The sequence below is a fragment of the Myiozetetes cayanensis genome, unplaced genomic scaffold (genome assembly GCF_022539395.1).
Source record: "Myiozetetes cayanensis isolate MyiCay16 unplaced genomic scaffold, myiCay2020 scf16, whole genome shotgun sequence".
Taxonomy (NCBI): domain Eukaryota; kingdom Metazoa; phylum Chordata; class Aves; order Passeriformes; family Tyrannidae; genus Myiozetetes; species Myiozetetes cayanensis.
The window spans coordinates 15,151,110-15,166,282 of NW_026087270.1; the positions used below are offsets into that span (position 1 = coordinate 15,151,110).

General features: G+C 41.6%; 1 protein-coding gene across 6 annotated transcripts in view; it reads left to right on the plus strand.

The window, feature by feature from the left end:
- MAF (MAF bZIP transcription factor) overlaps positions 1-15,173 on the plus strand; it is a 185,173-nt gene that overhangs the window by 18,204 nt on the left and 151,796 nt on the right. The window lies entirely within an intron of this gene.

Consider the following 15,173-nt stretch of genomic DNA (forward strand, 5'->3'; position numbering starts at 1 on the left):
AGCTGTAAGTGTTGATGGGAGCAACCCACTAACCCCATTTCAGCTCCAGCGTAGACACTTAGGGCCAAATTCTGCTTCCTTTTACCTGTGTGAATGCTCAGGAGCATGAGGGAGCTGATGGAGAGGCTCTGGACTTAGACCCGTGCCAAAAGGCTGGTGCTAGTTAAAAACAAGCAAGAAAATAAAACAAAGGCAGGATTTGCTTGGTTCCACCAAGGCCAAGGCAGGACTAACCTCCCTGGGATCTGTGGTGATGCTCCAGCTTGCCTCTGTGTCACTTGGGCAGGATCTGGTGGAGTTTTAATGTAACACCTTTTAATGGATGCTTTTATGTGTGTATTTCCAAACAGCTTCCACTTTCAAACGGCTGTACAAGAGAGTTAAAACGAGAGGCAGGCAGGGAGTGAGGGATTCGTACATAAGTACATCTTGTAGTCCTCATTCTGCCAGTGGCTCTACACACAGCACTCCCTTGCTGAGCTCAGGAACAATCTCTTTCCATATTACTTGCGCCCAAATTATATTCTAAGGAGGAAAGAATGGCAAAGTGGAGGCAACATTATATTAACCACTCAGCTTCCATGGAGAGTCCCATCATTTTCTTTCCCATGACAAGAGATAATCTCTGTGTTTTCTGTTGTGCTCGCTTCTCTGACTCCTTTAGCTTTGTTTTCCTGTGTTGGCCTTGCACTAAAAAATATAACTTGACATCTTGTGTCTTCTCAGCTAAAAAGGTATCAGTTCCTGGACTTAATGTCAGCTGTACCCAGATCAAAGGCAAGAAACATAAAAGTTGACATATATTATTTATTTCATGGTTTACATCAATGATGCTTCTCTCTACCCTTTTTTGTTATTATTGCTGATGTTTTGCCCGTAATGTTGCACTCGCTTCTCAAACGTGTTTGTCCCCTACAGACAAATATTCATATTAATGTAATCCATCAGCAGCTAACAAATGCCAGCTCACTTCGGCGTTTTCCACACATCCAAAAATCCCGTTGTTTTTGCAGGACTCGGGTGTGAGAAGAATGCAGGATCGGGCCCAGGGGTGGAATTTGGGAGCTGGAGACTTTCTCCCTCATCGCCAGCAAGGCCCGGGTCTGGCTGGAGCAGCAGCCTGGGGCGCTGGCGTGGGGAGTGGGAGACACTGCGTTCCCTCCCTGCATTGTGAGCTGCTGCAGAGGCGAGAGGAATGCCAGGCTTTGAGGGGAGCAAAAGCTCAAAATAAACTTTTTTTTTTAATATAAGTTGTTTGGGTTTTTGCCCCCCTTACCTTTCCCCATCTATCTTCCCTGCCTTTGGAGTTCTGAGTGAGTAATGCAGAGTCTGTCTTATAAATGTGTCCAGAAAATCATCTGAGATCAGTCAGAAATGCTGCTCCAACCTGTGCTTCCCTCTGACTGCTCCACTTAGTGTAAAACTTCCCGCTTTTTTTTTTTCTTCTTTGTCAACAACTGTGGCAGGTTCTACTTCCTGAGTTATAGAATCATCTGAAATGCTGAGTCTGATATTGCCCCCTGCCCTCCCACGAGCTTTTTTTTTTTTCCTGCAATGAAAATAATAACGCTTGAGAATCATCCTTGGGATTATTTTTGTTGTTGTTGTTGTTTTGTTTTCTTTTGTTTAGTTTGGTTTTATTTTAAAGCTTGCTGACAATTGTCAAATGTTCATTCCAGCAAAGAAGTCCTCGGAGGGCACAGCCCTGCTGCACAGCCGGCAGGAGTAATTTGCAGTGCTCCTTGGAGCTCAGCTACTCAACCAATGTGTGTCGCTTTACTATTTCTTTAAAATTTAATTGGGATCAGGCAATCAAGTGTCTCCAAATTTTTTGCCTCTTCAGGCTGCAATAAAGCCACTTATAATTTATAATCAAAGTTTGGTATCGTTAAACTAAACTGTAAAACCTACTTCAGGGCTCCAGTCGTAAAATAAGTGTACAATAAATACTGCAATGGGGCTCGAGCAGCACAGCTAACAACAGCACGGTGAATGCATGTACACACACACATATTTCACACTTGGGTTTTCTTTTTTATTTTGACTTTGTGTGCATACATTTAGTTCCAGGGGTAAAAAAGATCGAAATAACAGATAACGGACGTGTATTCTTTCTTGGAAAAATTGAAGCTAAGATGGATTTATAGCCCTAGTAGTTTATTTAAATGCAAAATGAAGCGTTAATTCATTAAACTCGTTTATGCATCAACATTATTTTTATGTCTTTATTTATATTTTCCTGTAATGTGGAGCAATGTTGTATTCATCCTGGGTTTTTCTGTCTGTTGACTGTACTGCTCCTTTGCTTAGATTTTTTTCTAACAAGGCAGCTCATTTAGAAAGAAATGTTTATGTGAAGTGCTTGTCAGTTGGCATTTTTACTGGTGTGCTAACCCAAAGGTAAAATATAAAGGCACGTCTTTTCCTTGCTGGCTTGTTGCTACTAGAAGGGTTCCTCCCTTGTTAGCTTGATAAATAATTTTACTAGCGGGAATCTGCTGAATTTTTATGCTTGCTGTCTATTTTCTGCTTGCTGCAAATAAATTCCAGCACTCAGAGGGCACTAAAACTCCAAACACATGGTATTTTCCCATTTTGTTGCTGGTTGCCTAAAATATTTACTTCATCTCATGTTTTTAATTAAATCTTCTTTTTTTTTTTAAAAAAAAGTGAAAGATAAAAATCCCTGATGTTTTACAATTATTTTCAAATTAAGGTTTCAGCCTGGATTGTACCTAATATGAAGTCTTGGGTTTAAATAACACGTTATCACAGGTAAACTAAATGGGTAGTGTTAAATCAGTCATCACTAACTACCTAATGGTTTTCAGATTAAGTGCAATGTTTATTTATTATTATCTCTTTAAGCATTTCTTACAATGTGTTATATACTTTTAGGTTTCCCAGTTTGCAATCAAGAAAGCTAATCCAATTTGCAAAATAAATTCTCTATCTAGTGTGGCAAGAGAAAGCACCAAAAAGGTTCAGATTATGGGTTGTCATGGCACGTATGGCAGAAAAAAGTTTACAAGAAAGTAAATTGGGAAAGCAAAGGTGGAAGAGGCACTGGTTCACTTTTTTCACCTTTTTTTAACTTTTTTTTTAAGCTTTATGTATTTTGAAATTTAATTCAAGAAAGCAAGAGCCAAAGCTGAAAAGTCTCTGCTTCCTCCTCCATAGCAAACTCTGCCTGTCAGAGTGTGGTTGTCACTGTTGCACGTCTGGAGACTCACTGCTCCTTGGCAGCACATCCCCACTCAGGGTCCCACTTGCCTTATTTTGGAGGGCTTTGCATCCTTGTGTGAATTTAGGGGCTGGTTTGTGCGAGGCTTCTTCACCAGTGGTGATGTTTAGATCTGCCTGAGGTCAGGTCCTCTTGCAGTGCTCGTGGGTGCTGGTGTCACAGGGACAGATTATTTTGCTCCCAACAGGATCCCTCCCTCTGGCTTTCCCTGTGGAACAGTTCCACATCTTCCCAGAGTCACAGGGATGCAGCCAACATCTCTTCCTTACAATCTGCACAGTTCAGTGGGTGAGCAGTTAAAGGATCTGGATGCAGGCTGGTCACACTGCTATCCTGTCCAATGCCCACCCCATCTCCAGCCAGAGAAGCCTGGCTGGTGCAGGGGAGCCAAGCAGCATGCCCTGTTTGGGCTTTCCCTCAAACAGCAGAAAGCCAAATACCCTTGAAGATTCCAGGCAAATCCACGAGAAATTTTATAATTATTTGCGTATTTTTAGCACAATTCATCTCAAAGAAACTTTGAGATGATTTTGGCCCAAATTCTTGGATTCTCACACCAGCCCTCCTCCCATTCGTTTGCTTATTTCCATAAGAATTAGGGGATGGATTGGAGTGGTGTAACCCCTGCAGTCATCAGTCTTTTCATTTGCAGGACTACATCCCAAATCAAATAATTAGCTTGTGGGAAGAACTGATGCACCAACCCTGAATAGATAAGCGAAAAGCTTGGGCAGTGGGGAAAATTACCCTTGGGGGCTCAGCTGTGTAAAATTATAAGGGAAATAGGGTTACAAGATGCCTCAGGAGGGGATGTAATCCATCCCTGTGCCATGAGGCAGGGTCAGGCAGGCTTACATTATCCGTGACAGATATTTGCATAACCTGTCGTTGAAGCCCCCCATGGAGAGCGTGACACCTCCGTGGTGCCTCCCTGGCAGACCTTGTCCACCGCCCCTTCTTAAAAGCATTTCTCCTTGTCTAACCTGCAGCACGAGTCCCTCGTGTCCCAGTCACCTCAGACACCAAGGACAGCCCTTTCCTTTCCTTCTTTGCACTGACCCTTTGCATATTTGAAGGCTGTTGTTATGGCTTGCAGCAGCCTCCTTTTCTCTAGACTAAACAGCTCCACGTTTTTCGTTCTTTTCTTCCTGGGTTACGGTCATGACGTTATTTAATATCTCGTCTGAAGAGTCCACATACAGTAAACTTGCTGGAATTCAATTTACCTGTGTTGAAAAGGACTGTGAGGATGCTGCCTGGAGGCTTTACAGCATCTGAAAGGGGGATAATTTAATTCTTACTCTGATATTCTGTCTTTTGAGGGATGGAGGGTAGGGAGCATTTCTTTACCGGGAGTTTTAACTGCAGCATCCCCACGAATTTGCCCTGTTAACAGTAATATCGTAGTGCAGCGAACAGCCAGAGCGTAGTGACAGGCTTTAGGAAGCATGTTTTGACATTTTATAATTTTATATATAAAAGTAAGAATAAGAGATAGGATGCAGCCTCTGTGGATGCAGGTAACACCTTGGGGTGTGCCTTCAAGGTGCTCCATGCAGAATTTGTCCCACAGGGTTCATGCATTTCAGCAGCAGCTGAGCAGCTACACCCATCTGCACACCACCTTTCCCTCTGCTGGTGTTGCTGCTCATCCCTAGTTTGGTTAGATCCAGCTTTTCCTTTGTGACAGAAGGAAGTTTTCCCCAAAATGCTATTGATGAAGGTGAACCAAAGAGGATTTTTCAGCCATCTGCACAGACCTGGACTTTGCTCTTGGCTTGAAGTTGTTTTTTTTTTAAAGTTGGAAAATACTTTAGGGCTCTTTTAATGAAAATTCTCGTCACATCTAAAAAACAAACAAAAAAAAAAATTGAGGGAAAACAGAGCCTGCTAATTCTGCTTTTCTCATTGTTTTCCAGTGTCTTGCCTGGGAGGTTGGTGGGGAGATGTCCTGGAGCAAACCAAAAGTGTTTACTTGCAATTAAACATTCCCCAGGGACTTTTCTTCTCAGATATGCTGCTAAAAATTGCCCCACAGTGAGATTAATCTGCAGGGCAGAATACCAGGGAGGATCTCCTGGAGGTGGATTTAAGTTTTGCAGGATTTTGGCTTCCTAACTGAAGTCTTAACCAGACCCTGCCTTAAAAGGTGCCAGCAGATGTAGGGCACATGCTGCCACCTCACTTCAGTTATGTAGAAAGCAAAATAAGAGTGACCTTGCTGAGCCATTGGCTCAAAGCATAGATGTAGCAGCAGAAGTGAAAATATGTGCTTCCTTCTTTAAAGAATGGAGTTAGGGACCAGTTCTTACCATGGGAAGGAAGAGAGGGGAAAATGTATTGTCTTCCTTTCAGTACTTCATTTTTCTTTGCAAAGTGATTAATGCATTGCAATAGCGAATTTATTGTATAGCCTGATTACTATGGCATAATAAATCTAAACAACTGTGACTGTCATGGTGATAAGGCTGGCATGATTTTGTCTCTCTTAAAAAAGGTTTATAAGTTAAGCTTAACTTTTAGCTTTCTGTATTTCTGGGATAAAATTTATTTTGGCCATTACAGCTCTATCTGTTTGAAACTGCACCAAAAGGAAATAAGTTGCTCAAAAGGATGGTATATTATAGAGAGAGTTTTACCTTCACTCAATTTGCAAAAGAAAGTGAACATCAGCATTAAAATGGAAATGGAGTTCAGGAGAAAATAATAACTCAGTTGTTTAAAAAAAAAAAAGTTGTACCATTTAAAAGGGACTTTTCAAGTATCAAGGATGGACAACCCAATTAAATTAACTGCATTATACTCACAGCCGTTAACACCTCGGGCTCAGCTTTTCTCAGGCCGCTGCAGTTTGCTGAGGACTTGTCTATGCCTGGATGAGAGAATTCCAGGGAGCTGCAGGAAGAAGAGCTTGTGACTAATTAGAGCCATTTTGCCTGAATTGCAGGGAGATTGGTACTCCAGTGTCAGTGCTGTGGCTGTGCTGAACCAGAGCCTGAGCAAGTGCTGGGTTTGGGCAGGACCTCTTGGCCACATGGGCACTTCCCACGGCCTGTGATCCATTCCACTCGCTTCAGACGTGGAAATAATTGTTTCTTTTATTTTCCTTCCTTCTCTCCCTGAACACTCACAAAAGGGCACTGCACCTCTGTGCTACAGTAGGTCACATACGTTCCAGCCAAATGCTGTGGTGGGGTTAGTCTTGTGACAACACCCAACCTTTGGAGGGCATGGTGTGGAAAGAGATCTGGTAGCCAAGCACATGGATGTCCATTTAGGCCCTGCCTCTCCCACCAGTGATAAGGTACCGGTGCAGGGCAACATCAGGGTGTCTTAGTGCCAGGGGAGCTCCCACATCCTGGATTTTCTACTCCTGGCTCTGCTAATCTCTTTCCCTCTCCCAAGGCTCCTGCCCACCACATCTCACAGCCTCTTCTTCAGAGCAGCACCAGCTGCTTTGGCAGAAGGAGAGAGCACTCTGCATCTTTCTATGCCTTGGTCCATCACCACTTTGTCTTCCTCCAGGTCTTTGCACAAAATCTGGGACCAAGACAGAGAATGTGGCAAAATTAGCTGGCAGAAAACTCAGCTGTCACCCAAGCCGAGTAACAGCTGTAAGTCGTGAACTGCAAATTGCTTCCAAATAGGTGCAGCTGAAATTTCTTGCATAGCTGTATGAGTTTTGTAGTGTGAAGAAAGACTGGGAGAAGATCGTGAGCCAGTACAGCCTTCAACTAAGGCCTGTTGTAGCCAAATTTGTGAACAACATATTTGGATAAGGAGCTACAGAGTAAGTTTTTCTTTTGTATTAAGAATGTATGAAAGTAATGAAGGTGACAGTCTCTAGCCTCTGAAAACTCTCTTCACCCCTTTGGGAAGGAGGTATCTTCATTTCCCATCTCTGAAAACCTCCTGCCTCATAAGCTATCTGCTTCTGTAGGTGTATTCGTGGCTGTGGTGGGAAATGAACCCCTGTGCTAGTTGTGAGGTGGTTGGAAGACCTTTCCCTTCCCAGAACCCAAGAGACACCATGCCCATTTGCAGTCATCAGTGGTGTTTAATTTGGACTGGCAGAGCTGGAACTTGGGTCTGGGAAACTGAGTTTAGCCTCTCAAAAACACCAAGGCTTGCAACCAGGACTGGCACAAGCTGGTAGTTTTATTAAAAAAGTTGAGTGTCTGCCTGATTTTAAGTCTCTGGACTCCTGGCATTTTTTCTTTCTTTCACTTTTCCTCAAGTTACATTGTAGATTATCTCGAAGCCAGTAGAGTTCAAAAGGTCTCTATTTAGATATGAATTACTTCATTCAGGAAGAAAAAAAAAAAAAAGGAAGTTACTTGGTACAATCTGGTACAATCAAGTATCATGAAGGGAAAAAAAAAACCTAAAGCTTTTGCACAGCCTCTCAAGGGCTCAAAGGCATCTTTTTTTCCCTGGGTATGTTGAACATCTTGAAAATAAACCAGCATGTTTCAAAAGAGAAGATAGATGTGTCTGTTCAAATAGGCATTGCATTTGGAATTGGTGCCTCTGGTTGTTAAACAGAATCCTTGTTTAACATCCTCATTAAGAACTGTGACTTGCCACCAGTTTTATGAAGATCAAGTCATTTACTTTTAAAGTAAATTAAAGCAAATTTCTCTGTGGTGACAAGTCAATAAAACAATGGAAGGCTCAAGTTTTTCAATCACCCAACATCTGTTCCTTGTTTTCCTCTAGATGTAGATGCCCTGTGTGCAGCAATAGGTGAAGCCAACAGCTGTAATGTTGGGCGGTTTTGGTTTGGGGTTTTTTTTTGGCGGTGTTGTGGGGGGTTGGTTTGTTTGTTTGCTTGTTTGTTTGCCTTTTTCAAGTAATGCTGTAAGCCCTGTCCATTTTTGGAAAGGGTAATCTTGTAGTTTCCCATGGCAGCACGTTCAGAGTTGTATTGACACCTGAGTGGTGACAGTCGATGGCTCTGATGCTGTATGTCATTGCTGGAGTGGTGAGCCCCTTCTCAGAAGCTCAGTCAGCAAACAATGAGATCCCTGTCTTCTCACCCACACCCCGAGCAGACACCTCTGAAGCAGAGGGTACTCGGATGCTCTCTGAGCCATGGTGGGAACTGGGTTGTGTAAAACCTCACTGAAACCACTTCCACATTGTACCCGCACGTAACCTGTTTGTCTTTTGTCTTGAATCATTGTCTCGGGGGAAGCCAGCACATGGAAACCAAGGCACTAGACCCATTTTATATTTCAGCAAGGGCAGGAGGCGAACTGCACGGTGTTTGTTTTAAGTGTTCTGAAGGGGTTGGCGTTTGGTGGTGTGAGAACTGGCCCCCTGCCGTGTGAAGTGTTCGCATGTGGATTTGGGCTGCGTGGGAAATGCTGGCAGAGTGGAAAAGAGAGGGGAAGCTCTGCTGGGAAAGTGAGAGGGGGCTGGATGTTATTCACTTGGGGCACAAGTCTTTTCCCAATTCCTCTTAAGAGGGCAGTTTGTCTTGGACAGCACAGCATTGACTTTTGGAGTGGTTGAGGAGGACAGGAAGTCATTACTGGATGCATATGAAACTTAGAGACCTCAGATCATTTTAGACGTATTTTTATATGTGAGTGAAAGTCCAGAGGCCTTTGCTGCTCAGACTATCCCACCCTTTGAAACCTGCCTGCTCTTGCACACGTGGTTGTGGACCCCATCTTCTGAGGTGTAGGTGTGTCTTTTATCTCATGGTGTCTTCTTCTGAGTCCTCAGCTGGGAAACCTTTGTCAGGAGTGGTTTGACCTCACTCAGACCTTCACAGGGCCAGGAAATAGGCTGCTCTACTTTGTGGGAAATGGGTAAATAGGTCTCACCAAATTCAAGGTACCTGGCTGTGGGGAGCAGGTAACTTCTGCTTTGACAGCTTTTCTAGAAAAGGGCTGAAAAATTCTTAAAATGCTTCTGTGATGCTACACTAGATTTTAATGTACAGAAGCACATAGATTCATTGAAAAGTTCTGAAAGCTCAGTTTTGTCCAAAGGAGGAGCAATGCAATTGTATCACCATATTTAAAGAAACAAACAAAAACCATAAACAAACAAACAAAACCCCCAAAAAACCCCACAAACAAACAAACAAAACCACACCCAGAAAAAACTGAAACACAAAACCCTGTTATTTTTTTTTTTATGATAAAAGAAATAGTAGCATTTAGGCCATCCCAAGAATTTTTTTGGTAATTGCTGCCTATTTGTAGCTTAATAACTGAATATGGAGTAGTATAATTTAAAATAGCTTTCTCTGCTTGTCCACATCAAGTGGTGCTGCACTCAGTCAATGGAGGAGGCAGATGAGTCAACCAGCCAAAATGCAGCTTCCTGGGGTATGTTGGTCATGGGCTGCCATGCAGGTGATAGTGTTTTAATGTAGGAGTTCCTACTAAATCCCTCTTTTCCACAGTTTCATTGGGCTGCAATCGTCAGGCTTGGAGTCATAGTATCCAGCAGATGTATATCCAAAGGCAATTCACAGCTGCATCTTCATAGGAAAAATGTTTCCTGGGAGCACTGACCCCCGCAATGATCTGCAGCCAGTGCAGTGAAGGAGCCCACTGTGGGAAGGGTCAGGGACCACTACAGGAACAGCCACGCTGCTCCCAACGGGGACATCCTGGCAGCTTCTTGCACCAGGGCCTGGCAGCACTGAGGCAGGATCTTTTTAAGGAAGCTCATTTAAAAGTGAAAGCCTGTATTTTATTTTTTAAGTGGTTTTATTTTATAACTGTCCCAGTGGTTTTTAGATGTCAGGGAGAAACCAAAGGGATCAGGCCATCCAGAGCCAACTTCCTTCCTCGTGTTGATGATTAATAGGGACAAGCTGCCAAGTGCAGCATAGATTGACTTTAATTGGGAGCTCTGTCTTCCAGCTAAGGCCAGGAGCCCTGATTGTTTCTGCCATGAAATGTCCTGTGAGAAGTCCCTTGTCAGGAAGGAGATCTCCCTACATCACAACAGCAAGGTGTTGTAGCAACAACTGCCAGTTTTGTACTCCTTACTGCCAATTTTATTATTACTATTTTATTTATTTTACAGGGCCAGAGGTAGGGACACACATCCTTGGCTCTGACCCTGGCATCTGAAGGTCATATTCCTGCATACTCCTTACTTTTAGTCATGTAGATTAAGTGAGACTGTGTAAAGACCTCAGAGCCAGCTGTGCCCACTTCCCACTGCTCCTTCCATTTCTCCTTTCAGGATCAAATCAAACTGTCTCTAAACCCAGTGGCAAACCCTCTTTTGACTGTGATGGTGATCATCCTGAGCTCTTACCAGAAACATAGAAGAGGTGTCCTAAAGTACAAATAAATTTTCCACAAAGGCAACCTTGTTTTGCAAGTGGTGTTTTGTGAGAGGTTCTCCTGCTGCATGAGGAGCACTGTTGATTTCTCTCTGGTTCAGTGGGAGTGTTGGTGCTCAGTTCCTCCTGGGAGGTGCTCAAACTTGGGCAGGATGGGACCGTTCAGGAGGGGCTAATCCCAAAATCCATTCATGTAACTGTTTGAATTCCCAGAGTTGTAGAGTTTATCTAGGGACCTGCTCAGAGGTGAGTGTGAAATAATAATGCTTTGCACTTCCTGGGTACCTTTCATCTTTCCAAATATTTATTAATTAGCCCTCAAAACACCCCTGTGAGGCAGATAAGAGATGGATGGATATGGCTCCTTTCACGCACCAGTGGAACCCAGCAGCAGTCTGGCTGTATAAAACAATGCTGCCCGCAGTTTGGGGCAGATTGGGAAGTAGATAACAAACCTGTATCTTGTTGAGAGTGCAGAGAGAATTTAGCTAGGCAGAATTTAATTACCTGTGCTGGAGCTTGGCCAGTAAGTCGAGGCTCAGCTCCCTCCTTGCAGTGCTTTCACCGTGGAGTCTGTCACTCCATCAGGTTCTCATCCTGTTCAAAGGCTGATCTTGCACCTTCTTCTGGCTTGAGTGGGTGTAGAACTAGGACCAGGTAACCCTTCCTGGAACTCTGTACCTGTCGTGTTTCCCCGAAGATTTACCCCTGCGTCTTTTTTTTTCCTGACAAACAAAGTTTTTACATCGAGATTCCCTCACTGGTGTCCCCAGGGCACTCGGGGCTGCACAGCATGAATTCCCTTTTGTTTGCCTTTGCAGCGTGTAACTCTAGAGCATAAAAATGTTGAAGCTAAAACTCAAATTTTTCCTATTTTGTCCTAATGCTTTTTATTAAATCTCCAGGCTCTCTTTAAAGCTTCATAGAGAGCAATTTATTGTAAAGCTACACTTTCTGTATTTTATGTCCTCTGTAATTGCTTGTTCCATCTAATTCAGATTATACTGGCGTATAAGAAAGACTATCCCAAGATAGGAGGAGGTGAATTAATAATCAAGAAAGTTTTGGAATTAAGATTTGAAACGTACATACCAGATACATATGTAATATTTAGAGAGAGATCTGAAAGGACTTTTGGAATGTGCTTTAATCAAATTTTGAAAAGAAAATGACCAATACATCAAATGTTAAAAAGGAATTGACCAGTAAGTCAAATCTGGAAACGGAAGTGATGGATAAGTCAGGTCTAAAAAAGCAAACAAGCAATATGTCAAGTGCACAACGTGTTTATTAAAGTAGGGAATTGCTTGTGTGGGGCTGAATATGTGTGCTACAATCATGCAATTAAATACTTGAGAACACTTCAGGAGCAAATTATATGTGCAGGTGTGCACACACGTGCTTCTGTGTATGTGCACAAAGCAAACACATGTATTTCCTTGCAGTGCTTTGAGCCACACTAACAGCATATGGTATTTACTGAAGTCTCCTTGGTGTACCCAGGATTTCAGTTTGAAATGTTTCCATTTCAATATTCTCTTATTACTGGACCTGAAAAGCTCATATTTCCAGCTCTTTTAAAAACAGTAATTGTTAGAATAGCCCAGATTTTAAAAATGATGAGACATACCTTGTTCTGAAAGCTTTCTGCTTCTGTTTTCTGATTCTAATTGTACACTAGCAGCAACTCAAACTCCTTTGGCTAATTCAAAGGATTTTGATAGACAGCTTGGGCCCAAAGCATATTTTCAAGATCAAGACTATAAAAATCTCACTATGGAAAAATCATCATTTGCCTCACTGACTTTGATTTACATCTATGTTACAGAGCCATGAAATTTAAAATAAGATGATCTAAATTGTCCTGTAATAATGTGGGCATGAATGTATACTCCTGGTGGCAGAGTTTCCCTGTCACTATACCAAATGAAATCTAGTTTTTAGTGCCAATCAGTTAGGCATCATTAACCCTTTAAGAATGTTATTAGCATTCTCACAAAGCTTTTCATCATGTAACAAATGTTTTCAGACTAAACTTGTTGAGGTCAAAGAATCCAAACCAGAAAGATTTAGGACCTTTTTGTCCTCTGCAATATTATGTATACACTCTCCATCACACCAGTTATAAATTATTAGCAGTGGTTTTTAAAAGCTTGCAAAAACGTAGTATTTGAGTTAAAAAGCAGTCCTTCATAAGCTGTCCCCATGTACTCCTCCCCCTCATCCCTTTTTCTCTGTATGATAGAAAAATTGCTCTGTACATGCATCCTCCAGGATCCAGGAATGAGAATTGCTTTGCATTTGCTATTACATTATGGTGCTCTCTGTTCTGGTTTGTTTTTGTTGTGGTTTTTTTTTTCTCAGTTCATGTTGTTCTTTTTGCAATAAGTGTATGTTTGAATTGAATTGAAGAGCAGCATATTAAAGAACTGGTTTTCATAGCTGTTTATGTCCTTTCATCCAAAGAAGTGTGAGAAAAGCAATCAAGGTTTCAGATTGACATGCTAAAGCAAGAACTATCAGAAAAAGCATCTTGCCGTTGGAGTGTGGAATATTTGCATACCTAGTGTGTTTGTATTAGTTCAGACCAAGCCAAGGTATTTTTAGAACCAGCTTCAGCCTGTGGTCAGGTCTATAATGAACAACTGATTTAGTTTCAGGTACAGTAATTATTAATCTGTTCCCCCCAACTTTATGCCTCTGAGTATGTCAAAATGTAGCATCTATAACCCTGACTCAGTGTATTATTCAGACTTTCCATCACTCTGTTTTTCAGCAGATGGCATCTAGGTGACTTGCAGTCCTATGAGTGGGATTGATGATGTGAAATAGAGAAGCTTAAAAAGTAATTGCAGAGACAGGAGGAAAAATTAGAAATTAATATCACTGTAGGAAATTGAAGCAGCCTCACATGGAAGTGAAATTCTCAATTGGTAGCTTTTATGTCAAAAGTGGTGTTTGATTTTTATTTATTGCAGTATAAATAAAGTGATGTAGGCAGTAGTATTGTATTCAGTAATTTCTCTTGTGGGCATTGGGGATGAAATTCCCGTGGAAGACAAGTGAGCAAGAATCTGTGTGACTACCTACCCCTGTGCTCGCAGAGAGCACTGCGTCTTTCAGCTGGGATTTTGGGAAAGATGCTGCTTGTGCAGTTCGAGTAAAACATCCTGTGGTTTTTGGCCCTAAATAGCTCACGTTAACGTTTTGCTGATGAATTGATGTGGCCCTGGAACAACCTGAATTACTCACTGAGACACTCAGTGTGAAAGTGTGTGAATTCAGGCTGGGTAAACAGTCAGTTTTAAGGGAAGGATGAGAACTTAGAAAATCAAGAGTAAAATTTATATGACTGGCTGAAAGGTATGTTCAAATGCTGTTGATGAATTTAAGCAGTATTTATAATGCATTTACATAGCAGAAATAATACAGAGGTTAATCTTCTGTGCAAAAGCGGTAGAAGAAAGGATCAGCATCACAGGCTACATCATTTCCACTGCTGAAAATCAGTAGAAGCAAGCTGCCAGGTTTGGGTTAGTTTAAAGCACCACTTTCCTTCTCTGAGGTGCCTGTTTGGTATGAATCCTGCATCAGGAGTGAATAGAGATTCATAACCAACTCCAGGTAATCTGTGCTTGGAGTCCTACTTAAATTCCCATAGGAAGATGATAATCTGGGCTTGCTGGATGTGTGTTGGCACTGTGGTGCAGTCATGATTTTGAAAGAAAGTATGGATATGATGGGTTATTTGTCCTTTCTAGTGCTAGCTTTGCTTTTTTTCAGACCAAAATTCCCATGTAATTAAAAAACTAATTTGATCCCCAACTTCTGTGATTTGAGTAAGACTCAGCTCTATGTAAGTATGAACTTAACACTTTAATGAATCAAGATCTAAATTGACATCTTTGTAAGACTAATGCTCAAGAATGAAGAGGTTATTTGTCTGTCCTGGTGGAATCCTTTTTGCCATAACACATTTGACAGCTATATGTAAATTCACAGTGGTGCACGAAATACTTTTCCCCATCATATACTGTCTTTGTCACTCCCTTCCCTTAACCTTTATCTCAGTAAAAAAGGATATTTAGAAAAGCACACTTAAAAATGTGCACTAAAATCCTACTGCCTGAAAACACAGAAATTGTTTTAACTAAACCTTTTTGAGGCTTAAGGAACTTCAAAAGAAATTTTGAATCATAAAAAATACTGAAGATATTCCTTTTTTTTTTTTTTTTTTTTTTGCTGTTGTGCTTGAAAAATGAAAGTAATGGCTTCAAAATATGTGCATGGAAGAAATGAGGCTTTTGTTCTGACAGCTTGTATATGAAGTTTCTGCATGATGGGGTTTGAAATGGTAAAAGTTAGAATTTGTTAAAACAAGCTTTTGGGGGTCCATTCTCTAAAAGATTCCTGCATGAAACATGAATTCAGAAAAAAATCATGGAAACGGAGTAGATGTTTTTAACTGTATGGAACTGGAACTGGTAAGAAAATAGGAGTGCAAAATGTACTTTGAGATACTGTAATGGCAGGAATTTTGCAGTAGTATCATTGCTGTTGAAATTAGCCTATTTTCTGCAGTTATGTGGTATTTAGGCGTAGGGAAACATG